We start from the raw sequence: 13161 nt of genomic DNA, 5'->3' as shown, positions 1-13161 counted from the left end.
AATGGGACATGGCACTGCATGGGCCGGGAATCGAACCCGGGCCTCCCGCGTGGCAGGCGAGAATTCTACCACTGAACCACCCATGCACCAATGGAAGGTGCCGTCGGTAGCTGGCACAAGGGCGCTTGCCACCAGTCGCTCTTCAGTGGTCACATCGAGTAGTGGGCGTATGACCCACTGTAGCGTCCACGAGAGGCTGGCCCTATGGGGCTGGCAGAAAGGGAGGCTCCCGTCACGTCACGTCGAGGGAACATGGGCGCAACGCGGGGAGGGAGAGAGGCCGACTCGTCCCATCTTGCACTTTCTCTGCCGCCAGGGTCGCCAGGAGAAAGACCAGCCCTGGCCCGCGGCCGAAGGCCCATGTGAGCAGGTGCGCTGTGGCGGGTCTTGTTGAGCGCGGATCCCCGGCCCAGACCCAAAGTCCTTTTCCCGCCGGGCTGACCCTCTGCCGGGGTTGGGGGTGGCGGTGTCAGCGAGAGGGGGCGGTGAAGGGGTATGGGTCTCGCAGCCAATGCGTGTGGCTCAGAAACGCGGACCAAGTCTGTGGGAGCCTCGCTTCTGCGCTCTGAACCTGCCCCCCCACCCCCACTCTGGCTCGTACATGGTGCGGGACCCCGATGGGCCGCCAGGGAGGCCACAATGCAGCAGAGGAGCGCTTTGGCAGAGCCGCAGCTGCTGACCCGGGAGACGGCGCGCTGGGTGTGGCTGGGACCGTCCAGGTCGCGGTTTCCCACGTGGAAATGAGGTGTGGCGCAGAGCTGGTCCCGGCGGGGCCTGGCCCTCTGTGGGCCCGTGACAGGGATCTAAAGCTTCCACCGGGATTCCTCGTGGGCCATGTTGCCGGGTTTGGGCTCGCCTGCCAGGCTGTGTGCCGGCATCCCGTGGCCTCTGGCCGGCAGGCGTGCGGGCTGCAGGAGGTCTGCCGGCAGGCAGGTGTTAGCGGTTAGGGCCCCACAGGGAAGGGAGCACAGTTAGCGCGGTGGGATCTGCGACCTGAGTAGGGTGTCAGGAGAATGGAATGGGCAGGCGGGGGCCGAGGGGTTGGAGGCAAGGACGGGATGTTGGATGGCGTGCCTCTGGTTGCGGAAGTGCACGGGGCTCCACGAGCGAGTCGCTGCTGCTCAGCGGGCAGAAGTTGGAGGGTGCAAACGGGCGGGCGGTGCACTCCGGTCGCCTCTGGGCAGCGCAGCCGCGATTCAAGGCGGTGGGCGGTGGGAGGAAGGAGGGAAAAGGAGGAAGGCGAGAGAATCAGGGCCGTGTCTGTTAGGGCCACTGAGGAGAAGTCCGACGGAGGAGACCTGCAGGGAAGAGCCAGGAAGGTGTTCGCGGTCCCTCGGTGTGTTTGGGCCACGTGAAAGGGCGCGTGAAGGGGGGGCGGAGGAGTGCGTCTGCCGGAAGGGCAATTGGTAGAGGGTCGGGAGCGCTGGCGCACAGTCCTGGGCTATTTCTGTGACTGCAGGTGGGTGGGTGAGCAGGCAGGAAGAAGGGACTTGCCGGAGAAGCGGCTGCGTTTCGGAGGCTTGCTTGAAGGGGCTGGAGTTTTGGAGGGTGGGTGAGGGCTCAAGGCAGAAACCGAGGCGCGGTGGTCCGGGGTGGCGGTGGGTGTTGCCTTCAGGCGGGTGGGCGGGCCAAAAGGTCCGCTTGTCAGGAGTGGGATTCGAACCCACGCCTCCAGGGGAGACTGCGACCTGAACGCAGCGCCTTAGACCGCTCGGCCATCCTGACGGTCTGGGAGCTGGCGCCCCTGGCGGGTGCGTTCCGTGCGCAACCGACGGATCGCGCTGGCGGAGCACGCACCGAGTGAACGCAACCCGCTGCCTCTGGCGCGGACGCCCCGGCGTCCCCACCCCGGAACCAAACGGTCCGCCAAGTGCTGACTGCCCCTGCACGCCCCCGCCCCCGCGCCGCCGCCGGCGGGACCCCCGCAGGGCGCGCGCCCACCACGTCCTAGGAGCACCCGCCTGGCGGTTTCGCCCACGACTCTTCCTCCCGGCGCCATCCCCGCGTTGGAGACAGCAGACAGGGCGCACGGAGAGGTTCCACGCCACTCGGACCCGGAGCTGTCGGGGTCTCGCTCCAGATCCAGGTGTGATAGCAGGGTGCTTTGTTGGGTGTCGGGTTAGGTCACGCCACCGGTGGCGGGTGGCGGGTGGCAGGTCGCGGGCGGGCAGGTGCCGGGCCCCTGCGATCGGTCGGCGGAGGGGATCAAGGCAGGGCTCGGTGTCCGCGGTCGGAGTGGGGTCTGGCGTCCGGGCGACCGTCGCCGTCGTCCTCGTTAGTATAGTGGTGAGTATCCCCGCCTGTCACGCGGGAGACCGGGGTTCGATTCCCCGACGGGGAGACAGCAGTCCTTTTTGGGCCGCCGCCTTGGACCCAACGTATGCTCCTTCGGTCCCCCAGCTAGCCGCAAGGCGCCATCTCGGGCCTAGACTGCCTGGCCCCTTGGTCCCCGTGACCCCAGTGGCCCCCTTGGCCGCCTGCACCTCCTTTTCTTGTCCCCGGCCGCTTGGTCGCCACAGCGTGGCGGCCTCCTCTCGCCCCCACGGCGCCCAACTAGCAGCCCGCCCAAAGTGGCTGTCGGAAGAGGCTCCGCCGGTCTTAGCAGGCGCGCTCGCTCGCGGGAATCCCGGGCTGGCGTGGCGTGGCGTGGTTGCCCGCGCTGTGCGGCGTTGGTGGTATAGTGGTGAGCATAGCTGCCTTCCAAGCAGTTGACCCGGGTTCGATTCCCGGCCAACGCAGCGGCCTACCTTTTGCGGGGGTCTCGGGCGCCGGAGCCCCTGTCGTGTCCGGGCTTGGCCTCTGGCTGCATGCGTATGCGCTCGGGCGGGGGAAGGAGGTGGCAGTGTTTGGAGGGTGGACTTCGAACGGTACCATAGCTGCTGGGGCAAGCGGGTTGCAGTGGGGGCAGCGTCGGCGTCTGCGGGGGCTGGCGGTGCATGTTTCTTTAAAACCCAGTAGGGGACAGGTGCCAAGGTAGCGCCCAGGCTCTGGGGCTAGGAGGCGCAAGCCTCAACTCGTGGCTGAAGCTCCCTGGTGGTCTAGTGGCTAGGATTGGGTGCTCTCACCTCCATGGCTCGGGTTCGATTCCCGGTCAAGGAAGTTTTCCTTCTTTGGCTCCGCCTGCCAACTGCCCGGTGCCTTCGCTCCTCCCGTTTTGGCCTCCAGCCTGGCTTGCTTCTCCCGCACCCTAGCCACAACCCCTGCGGCCTCCACCTGAGGCCCGAAGGCTCCCCGCTTGCCTCCACCCATTTGTTTTTTTGACTTCGCTGGCGCCACCTGCGCTGCATCAGCTTCACAGCTCTTCCTTGTCGGATGCTCGCCTCTCTCCCACTCTGCCTCGGTGGCAAGCCCACTGGCCAGGACAGGCTTTTTCCTCCCGTGGTCGCCAGCAGACCCACCGCCGCTGCCGCCACCACCACCACACCGGCACTCTCAGTGGCATCTTGCCACGGAATGGGCCAGGACTCTGCAGCAGCGAGGCTTCTGCCAGGCCAAGCCCGGGGGTGGGGGGGGGGGTGGAGGTCTCACTGGCCACCTCTCTGTCATCTGTGGGAGATCTGCACCTCACGGTGGGGCCACCTTCTAGGGCCACTCATGCCAGCCAGCCCACTGGATTTTCCACGGCCTGCCAGGCCCTGAGCGGGTCGGAGTCCCTGATTGGGCTCCACCCGTGTCAGCGGCTTTGATAGGGATGACAGCGAACCTTGAGGCGAGACCACCGGTCATGGCGCCAGGGAGGCAGAGCTGTGAGGATCACTCTTTCCGCCCGATTATGATTTTCTTTGTGTGGACGGGATATGGATGGGATTCCTGTGATATGTGGGAACACGTGTAGATTGCGGAGTGATGGATGATCAACTCAGGGGATGTAGGGCATCCGTCCCGTCAGTATCTATCAGCTCTCCCTGTTGGGAACATCACAGGTGCTGTCTTCCAGCTCTTTGGAAACACACACTCACACACACATCGCTGTTACCTATAGTCGCCTTACTCTGAGATGGAACATTGGAACTTATTTCTTCCATGGAACCGCAGGCTCATACCCCTGTCCTCCAACCTCTCCTCACCCGGGTCTCCCACACACCCTCTCCAGCCTCTGGTTCCTACCGTTCTGTGCTCTACCTCCACCAGGTGGACTTTTTGAGCTCCCACAATAGGGGTAAGGACCTGCCCTCTCTTTCTCTTCCCGGCTCAATTGACGTTGCATCGTGACCTCCAGCTCTAACCGTGTTGGTGCAAAGAAGAGGATTCGTTCTGTTTGAGGGCCAAGTAGTATTCCCTGCTGTTTATATGCCACATTTCTTTAATCCATGTCCCAGCCGATGGAGTCTTAGGTTGATGCAATGTTTCTGCAATTGTGAACAGCGCTGCGTTCACATGGGGGTGGGGGTATCCCTCTGATATTCAGATTCCCTTATGCTTTGGATGAAAACCCATTGCATCCGTGGAATTGCCGGAGGCAGCGGTAGCTCTACCTGTAGTTATGTGTGTGGGAGGGGGTGGAGGAGACGGAAAGGTTGGGTTGAGATGCAGTTTCATTTGTTTGTTACTTTGTTTGTTGTGTTTCCTTTGGAGAAATCTCCATGCTGCTTTTCAGGGTGACCGGCCTTATTCACCTTTCCAGTGACGGTGCCTAATTTTTTTGTTTGGTCCACCTCCTCGTCGGGATGGGTTATTTTCCCTGTGGGTTGAATGATGGTCATCCTAAGCGGGGTTGATGACAGCTTCTGCTGGTTTCCATTGGCATTTCAGCGACGACTGGTGAGACTGAGGATTTTCTCTTCATACACCCCTTGGTGGGCCATTCATGTGTGTTTTCTGCCCACTTTCCAATGGGATTAGATGGCGTGCTCATGGCCCGGCGGGTGCCTATTGGTGTGTGTTTTGAGGTTTTGGGTGCGTGTGTGTATGCATGCTCCCCATCACTGTTGACATGTTTGAGTTTCTCGCCTATTAGGGATGTGATGATGACGCTTGGGAGGTCCCACTAGTTAGACCAACCTGGCCACGGGCATTGAAGCGTGGAGATGCTGGAGCTGGTGGGGAAAACCCAGCAGCCAAGGTGACCAAAGGGCATGTGGAAAGTTGGGGTTCAGGATAGACTGGTAGAGGACGTTGGTTTCCCATTTATTCACCTACGCTCTAACTTCTCTCCATCTGGCAAGGAAAACATGGAGATGGCGCATATCCCCAGCACCTAGATTTGCTGTGGAATTTCTTTCCATCCCCTCCTTAGCACAGATCAGCCCAGTTGTCCCAGCCTCTGTCCAGCCCATTATCGACCTTAGAGCTTGGTCAATCTCCCAAGTCAATGGCAGAACTCAGTCTCTGAAACTTTCCTTGGGGGCAAAGTAGAGGTCCCCGACCGTCCAAGCCTGTCCCTTGACATTCGGGGGATCTTGGCAAAGTCGGATAGCCTGCAGAGACCCGACCCTATCAGGAAAGAGAGGCTTGGCATCCCCACAGGAGGCTGGCTTGCTTGCCAGCGAGATGTGGGTGTGTGTCAGTGTGTGACAGTGATGGACAAAGGTGTGCGTTCCCGTGGCTGGTAACTACCCTGGCACGGGACTAGAGGCTGACACCAAGGAAAGGACAGAAGCATGCCGACTGCAGACTGGGAAGTGGGAGAAGGAATCCAGGGTGTCTGGGTGGTGCACAGGCTGGCTGCCAAGGTCTGAGAACCAGGCAGTCCAGTCAGAAGGAGGTTGTGCCGATGCCTCGCGGGAGGCGTGTGCAGTCTGAGAGATCCCAGGTGGTGGTGGAGCTGCTGTGTGACTGAAGAGCCCAAAGGAAACCAGGACTGGGGGATATGAGTCATGTGAGAGAGAGGCACTGGCAGCCAGAGGGAGAGTTGGCTGTGCTGGTGTGTGTGTGTGTGTGTGTGTAAGAACTCCTGGGGTGGGGGGAGATAGAGCTGAGGGAGGGAAGGCTGAGTCTGGAGGCTGGAAGGAGCAGTAGATTTTCAGCGGGTTGGTATGTCTGGTCTCTGGTCTGGGCAGGAATGAAGTCGGTGTGGTCAAAGAGGATCCTCCCTGGGGCAGACTGGGATGCTGTTGGGCCACGCGGTCAGAGTATGGAGTGGGGATGGGGTGAAGTGGCAAGCAGCCAAGTGTCGGATAGACAGCGAGACAGAGGGACTGGGGGCCATGTCCCAGGTCCCAAAGGGGTAGGGAATGCACCTGGACCACAGACCTAAGTAAGCAGCCTTCAGGATGCACATTCACGTCTCGGGCATGTATGTGTCTGGGGCTGAGATGAAAAGAGGTCCTAGCGATGGCAGCAAGGCAGGATCCTGGACTCAAATGGTGGATGGGGGTTAGGTTGAGAGAGGCGTGATGGTGGTGGGGGTGCCCTGTGAGCCTCATGAGGGGAGAGAGTGTGGAGTGTCTGGAACACGGTGAATGGAGGCTGTGCACATGCCATGCGTTTACTGGTGTGGTGGCACTTAGGGCTGTGTGACCCACCTTCCCCCCCGCCCCAGGGAACGTGATGTTTCTCTCTTTGAAGTTGCGACTTACTTGCTACTGGAAGGGCATCCTTGCCATGATTTTCTAGAGGCAGGGAGCCAGCGATGGAGAGAGAGGAGAGAGAGAGAGAGAGAGAGAGAGAGAGAGAGAGAGAGAGAGAGAGAGAAAAGTGAAGAGAAGAGGTGCGGTGAGCGGGTGCAAGCTCGTACTGCATGGCGGCATTCCTTGAAGTGAAATGCATGGGGCAGAGGTGGTGGCAGGGCAGTGAAGAGAAACAGGACCAGGAGGCTGCCAAAGGCTGGTGTCTGGCGCTCTCCTGGGTTTGGAGGGGGTGTTGTTACGGAGGTGGGGTAGGGCAGGGTGGCCTCATCCATTAGTCCAGAGAGGTGTGGGGGAGAAGGCGAGGCAGATCCCACGTGGGAGCAGGGCCACAGCAGGACACGCTCTGGCGCTGGCGCTCCGAGCGTAAGCAGGTGGCAGAGGGGAGCGCAGGTATATGTTGGTGCTGCAGCACCAAAATGGGATGTGGCACTGCATGGGCCGGGAATCGAACCCGGGCCTCCCGCGTGGCAGGCGAGAATTCTACCACTGAACCACCCATGCACCAATGAAAGGTGCCGACGGTAGCTGGCACAGGGGCACTCGCCGCCAGCCGCCCTTCACTGGTCACATTGAGCGGTGGGCGTGTGTTCCACTGTAGCATCTGCGAGAGGCTTGGCCCTATGGGGCGAGCAGAAGGGGAGGCTCCGGTCATGTCACGTCGAGGGAACATGGGTGCAACGCGCGGAGGCAGAGAGGCCGACTCGTCCCATCTTGCACTTTCTCTGCCGCCAGGGTCGCCAGGAAAAAGACCAGCCCTGGCCCGCGGCCGAAGGCCCATGTGAGCAGGTGCGCTGTGGTCTTGCTGAGCGCGGATCCCCGGCCCAGATCCAAAGTCCTTTTCCCGCCAGGCTGGCCCTCGGCGGGGTTGGGGGTGGCGGTGTCAGCGAGAGGGGACGGTGAAGGGGCACGGGTCTCGCAGCCGCTGCGTATGGCTCAGAAACGCGGACCATGTCCGTGGGAGCCTCTCTTCTGACCTCTGAACCGGCCCCCCAGCCCCGCACTGGCTCGTCCATGGTGCGGGACCCCGATGGTCCGGTAGGGAGGCCACAATGCAGCAGAGGAGGGCTTTGGCAGAGCAGCAGCTGCTGACCCGGGAGAACGCGCGCTGGGTGTGGCTGGGATGGTCCAGGTCGCGGTTTCCCACGTGGAAATGCGGTGTGGCGCAGAGCTGGTCCCGGCAGAGCCTGGCCCTCTGTGGGCCCGTGACGGGGATCTAAAGCTTCCACCGGGTGCTCGCTTCGGCAGCACATATACTAAAATTGGAACGATACAGAGAAGATTAGCATGGCCCCTGCGCAAGGATGACACGCAAATTCGTGAAGCGTTCCATATTTAAAAAAAAAAAAAAAAGCTTCCACCGGGATTCCTCGTGGGCCATGTTGCCGGGTTTGGGCTCGCCTGCCAGGCTGTGTGCAGGGATGCCTCCGCCTCTGGCCCGCAGGGGTGAGGGCTGCAGGAGGACCGCCGGCAGGCAGGTGTTAGCGGCTAGGGCCCCACAGGGAATGGAGCACAGTTATCGGGGTGGGATCGGCGACCTGGGTAGGGTGTCCAGAGAATGGAATGGGCAGGCGGGGGCCGAGGGGTTGGAGGCAAGGACAGGATGTTGGATGGCGTGCCTCTGGTTGTGGAAGTGCGCGGGGCTCCACGAGCGAGTCGCTGCTGCTCAGCGGGCAGAAGTTGGAGGGTGCAAAAGGGCGGGCCATGTACTCCGGACGCCTGTGGGCAGCGCAGTGGCGATTCCAGGCGGTGGGCCGAGGGCGGTGAGCTGTGAGCGGTGGGTGTGGGCGCTGGGCGCTGGGAGGAAGGCGAGAGAATCAGAGCAGTGTCTGTTAGGGCGAGTGAGGAGAAAGCCGACGGAGGAGACCTGCAGGGAAGAGCCAGGAAGGCGTTCGGGGTCCCTCGGTGTGTTTGGGCCAGGTAAGAGGGCGGGTGAGTGGTGGGGAGTGCGTCTGCCGGAAAGGCAATTGGTAGAGGGTCGGGAGCGCTGGCGCACAGTCCTGGGCCATTTCTGTGACTGGCGGTGGGTGGGTACAGGAAGAACGCACGTGCCTGTGAAGTGGCTGTCAGGATCCGTGGCAAGGTGGTCCGTGGTTGCGGTGGGCTGTCTAAAAGGTCCGTTTGTCAGGAGTGGGATTTGAACCCACGCCTCCAGGGGAGACTGCGACCTGAACGCAGCGCCTTAGACCGCTCGGCCATCCTGACAGCACGCTGTGGTGCATTGCCTTTCGCATGTCTGGGAGCCGGTGCTCTTGGCCGTGGGTTTCATGCCCAACCCAGGGACCGCGCGGGCTGAGTGGGCGCCAAGTGAACGCAAGCCGGCTCTCTCTGGCGTGGACGCCCGGCGTCCCCACCCCAGACCCAAAGGGTCCGCGGGGTGCCTGCCGCAGCTGCACGCTTCCGCCCCCGCAGGGCGCCCGCCCACCTAGTCCTAGGACCAGCCTCCTTGAGGTTTTGTCCGCGCCTCTTTCTCCCGGAGCGATCTCCGCGTTGGAGACAGTAGACAGGGCGCAAGGGTAAGTTCCACACCACTCGGGTAGCTATCGGGGTCCCTCCGGATCCGGGTGTGATCGCAGGGTGTTTTGTTGGGTGTTGGGGTAGGTCGCGCCACTGGTGGCGGGTGGCGGGTCGCGCGGGGGCACGTGCCAGCCCCTGCGGTCGGTCGGCGGAGGGGATCAAGCCAGGGCTCGGTGTCCGCGGTGGGAGTGGGGTCTGGCGTCCGAGCAGCCATCGCCGTTGTTCTCGTTTGTATAGTGATGAGTATCCCCGCCTGTCACGCGGGAGACCGGTCTTCGATTCCCCGACGGGGAGGCAGAAGTTGTTTTTGGGCCAGCTGCCTCGGACCCAGCCTGTTTGCCCACCCTATCCTCCCTCTGCCCCGCCCCCCACCCCAGCTAGCTGCAGGGCGCCACCTCGGGCCTGGACTGCCTGGCCCCTTGGTCCCCTTGGCCACATTTGCCTCCTTGGCCTCCTGTACCTCCTGCCTTTTCTTTTTGCCGGCTGCTTGGTCACCACAGTGTGGTGACCTCCTCTCGCTCCCACTGCGCCCAAGGAGTGGGCGTCACTTTTGGGCAGGCCCAAAGTGGCTGTCAGAAGACGCTCTCTGCCTCGCATGGAGCCCGGGGCCCGGTGGGACGCGGAGAAGTGAGGACCCTGTGGGCACGCAGCGGCTGTGGCCCAGCCGGGCACCTGGTGTAGAAGGGCTCTGGTGGACCCTGGCTGCGAGGGAGCCAGAGCGCCCCCAGAGGAAGGCAGGGAGGCAGGCCGTCTGGAACAGCGGGCTCGCCTTGCCCGCTTGCTGCTGTGAGCTCAGACTCCCTCATCATTAGACTTTTCCATCTCTGGAGGGAATTATAAGGGCCATTTAATAACCTGTAAGTCATAGAGGGTTAAAGGTGTTTCCCCAAAACACTGAGGACAGAGTGAAAGGCAAGGAGTGTTAGCCACAGGTCAAAAGTGCAGGAAAGTCTCTCAATGGGGGTTTTTGCAGAAATTCAGGTCTTTTTTCTTTTGGAAGTCTCCCTAGAATGGGGTTAAGGACTCTGCCCATTCTAGGCTGAAATATTGGGATACTCCACACCCTCGGATATTTATCCCAAGCCTTCATTTAGGGTTCTTAATGAGTTTGTTCAGCCATCACAATCTCAAATACTAAGTAGGAAATTGGAATCTCTCCACAGTCCAAATTAGCACTGTATTTTAAAGTTGAGTTTCTCATTATTCTCACTTGATATACCTTATTTATCCCACACTTACCCTAATAACACATCGTGCTCACTGTTATCTTGGCAACAAGGCTTGAATTTTACTTAGCCTGGAGGAGTGCACTTCACATGTCCAGAGCCAGTTCTCACTCATTCTTCAGCCCTGCATCAGTCAGTGAGGGCTAGGTTAAACCATGGTGACAAACAACCTCCACATTTCAGTGGCTCAAAAATCTTCTTCCTCATTTATTTGCATCTCATCATGGGTCAGGTGAGAGGTAGGTCTGTGCTGTGTCACCCTGATACAGGAATGCAGGCTGAAGGAGGTACCATCAATAAGATCCCCACTGCTGTAGAAAAGACAAAAAGCATGCTGGATAGATCTCTGTTTCTTGGAGATTTCTCCTGAAAAAGTCATATATTATTTCTTCTCACCTTCAATGGCAAAAAAAAAAAGAAGTCATGTGGCCATGCAAAAATTTGAGTAGGTGAGATGGAACAGTCAGAATGCATTCATAAAAATGAACTGAAAATATTTGGAGAACCGGGCCAATGACTGCCATGAATGCCAGCATGCATTCCTAACAACCCAGTGCTGTTACCCTTCACAATTCTATGTCTTGCAATGTATTAGAACTTCTTATCTGAAGCCATACCACTGAGAGGGACTGCAAAATACAGAGTGACACCTCCTTTAGGATGTCCTTAGAGAATTCAAGGAAAAGAAGTTAAATAATATAAAAGTACTTTTGGGTAAAGCTATTGAGCACTGCAGAGTAAAATTGGAGATAGATTGTGAAGATAATAACAGGGTTAGGGTTAGAATTAGGGTCTGGAGAGATTGATTCAAGATGGCCGACCACTAACAGCTCAGGATTGTAGCTCCCAGTGAAAGCTCAGAGAACGAGAGGACGCCACATCTTTAGACGAATTTTCGTCACTCACCGATTAGCCGATTCCCAGTGGAGGAGCCCCACGGGTCACCAGCGCGACTCTTGTGGCCGCCGCAGCGGTTTTGCCGGCGTCTCGGCGCAGCAGCTCTTCACGCAGAGCCAATGGGACTGCTTCCCCTACTGACCAGAGTTTGGAGCTCCGGGAAGTCAGAGCCGCTTGTTGCGGACTCAAGAGGGAAGCCAGACCAGAGATTCCCGGGCAGAAGAGCACCATCAGTCTTACCGCTGCTATTTAGGCTGCCACAGTGGGTTGCTCGGATCCCAGCACTGGGAATCAATAAGTCGGACGTCGACTCAGAAAACTAATTAGAAAGGCGGTTCATCTATAATGAAGGGAAAAAGCCTAAGAAGGCTGAGTATACTCAAAATCAGAACCCATCAGCAACGGAACAAGCCCTGATGGAAAAGGACTGTGTTCCATTATCTGAAGTAGGCTTTAAAAGGTGGATGATAAGAAACTTCTGGGAGTTAAAGGAACTTGTTCTAACCCAATGTAAAGAAACTAAGAACTTGGAAAAAAGGTTCGATTAAATGTTGAAAAGAATAGACAATATAGAGAGGAATACAAATGAACTTATGGAGTTGAAAAATACAACACGAGAACTTACTGAAATATGTACAAGCTTAAACAGCCGAATGGATCAAGCAGAAGAAAGGGTATTAGAGGTCGAAGACCAACTTAATGAAACAAAACGACAAGACAAGAATAGAGAAAAGAGGATAAAAAGGAATGAGCAAAGTCTCCAAGCAATATGGGACTATGTGAAAAGACCTAATATGCGCTTGATTGGTGTACCTGAATGTGACGGAGAGAATGAAGTCAAGCTGGAAAATACTCTCCAGGACATTATCCAGGAAAATTTTCCTAATTTAGCAAAGCAGGACACTATTCAACCCCAGGCAATACAGAGAACACCACAAAGATATTCCTCAAGAAGACCAACCCCAAGGCACATAATCGTTAGATTCACCAAGATCGAAACGAAGGAGAAAATATTAAGGGCAGCCAGAGAGAAAGATCAAGTTACCCATAAAGGTAAGCCTATTAGGCTTACAGCAGATCTCTCAACGGAAACCCTACAAGCTAGAAGAGAGTGGGGGCCAATATTCAATATACTTAATCAACAGAACTTTCAGCCCAGAATTTCATATCCTGCCAATTTAAGCTTTACATTTGAAGGAAAAATAAAATCTTTTAGGAACAAGCAAGTACTCAGAGATTTTATTACCACCAGGCCTGCTTTACAAGAACTTCTAAAAGAAGCATTATACACAGAAAGGAACAACCAGTATGATCCTTTCTAAACATACACCAAAAAGTAAAGAGCATTAACATAAAGAAGAATTTTTATCAACGAAAGGACAAAATAGCCAGTTAATATCAAATGGCAGTAACCCTAAAGTTAAATCAACCAAATCTCCCAATCAAAAGATACAGACAAAATCTAACGGTATATCCAAAGATATACATAGACTCAAAATAAAGGGTTGGAAAAAAAAAATGTACCAACCAAATGGAGAGCAAAAATAAATAAATAAAAAGCAGGAGTTGCAATTTTCACATTTGACAAAATAGATTTCAAAGCTATAAGGATACAAGGGTAAAAGGATTAATGTAACAATAAGAGATCTTAACACCCAGATACATAAGACACATAGTGAGATTTAGATTCAATGAGACAACAAATTGATAACGATATCCAGGATTTGAACTCAGAGCCAGAACAAGTAAACACAATAGAGGTCTCCATTTTAAACACATAAAATATGCTTTAACCACTTTAAACACTCAAAATATTGATCGGCCATTATTGAAACCCATTTTAGGAATGAAGTAATATTCCTTTTTCCCTCTTTTTCTTTTTTTCCCCTTCTTTTTATCTTTTTCCCTAAAAAAAAAAAAAAAAAAGAATTAGGGTCTGGGTCAGGGTCAGGGCT

At 56.8% G+C, this 13161-nt stretch overlaps 1 protein-coding gene and 7 non-coding genes across 9 annotated transcripts in view; 4 read left to right on the top strand and 4 right to left on the bottom strand.

Annotated features, from left to right (window-relative positions):
- The window catches only part of LOC144580244 (putative ankyrin repeat domain-containing protein 20A2), a 124517-nt gene that overhangs the window by 5259 nt on the left and 106097 nt on the right, over window positions 1-13161 (top strand). The window contains exon 1 of one of the 2 annotated variants that reach the window (XR_013529461.1): window positions 1950-2086. The exons of the other annotated variant lie outside the window; for it this stretch is intronic. The gene's annotated coding sequence lies outside the window, so the exon portion shown is untranslated. Of the gene's footprint in view, window positions 1-1949; window positions 2087-13161 lie in introns of those variants that run through there. 2 annotated transcript variants of the gene reach the window in all.
- TRNAG-GCC (transfer RNA glycine (anticodon GCC)) lies at window positions 16-86 on the bottom strand. The gene has a single exon. It is a non-coding gene; the product is annotated as a tRNA-Gly (tRNA).
- TRNAL-CAG (transfer RNA leucine (anticodon CAG)) lies at window positions 1643-1725 on the bottom strand. Its single transcript has one exon. It is a non-coding gene; the product is annotated as a tRNA-Leu (tRNA).
- Window positions 2270-2341, top strand: TRNAD-GUC (transfer RNA aspartic acid (anticodon GUC)). The gene has a single exon. It is a non-coding gene; the product is annotated as a tRNA-Asp (tRNA).
- On the top strand, window positions 2667-2738 carry TRNAG-UCC (transfer RNA glycine (anticodon UCC)). Its single transcript has one exon. It is a non-coding gene; the product is annotated as a tRNA-Gly (tRNA).
- Window positions 7000-7070, bottom strand: TRNAG-GCC (transfer RNA glycine (anticodon GCC)). The gene has a single exon. It is a non-coding gene; the product is annotated as a tRNA-Gly (tRNA).
- On the top strand, window positions 7799-7905 carry LOC118149295 (U6 spliceosomal RNA). Its single transcript, XR_004736686.2, has one exon. It is a non-coding gene; the product is annotated as a U6 spliceosomal RNA (small nuclear RNA).
- Window positions 8689-8771, bottom strand: TRNAL-CAG (transfer RNA leucine (anticodon CAG)). The gene has a single exon. It is a non-coding gene; the product is annotated as a tRNA-Leu (tRNA).

The sequence above is a fragment of the Callithrix jacchus genome, chromosome 18 (assembly GCF_049354715.1).
Source record: "Callithrix jacchus isolate 240 chromosome 18, calJac240_pri, whole genome shotgun sequence".
Taxonomy (NCBI): Eukaryota; Metazoa; Chordata; class Mammalia; order Primates; family Cebidae; genus Callithrix; species Callithrix jacchus.
This window is presented reverse-complemented; position numbering and strand designations above follow the sequence as displayed.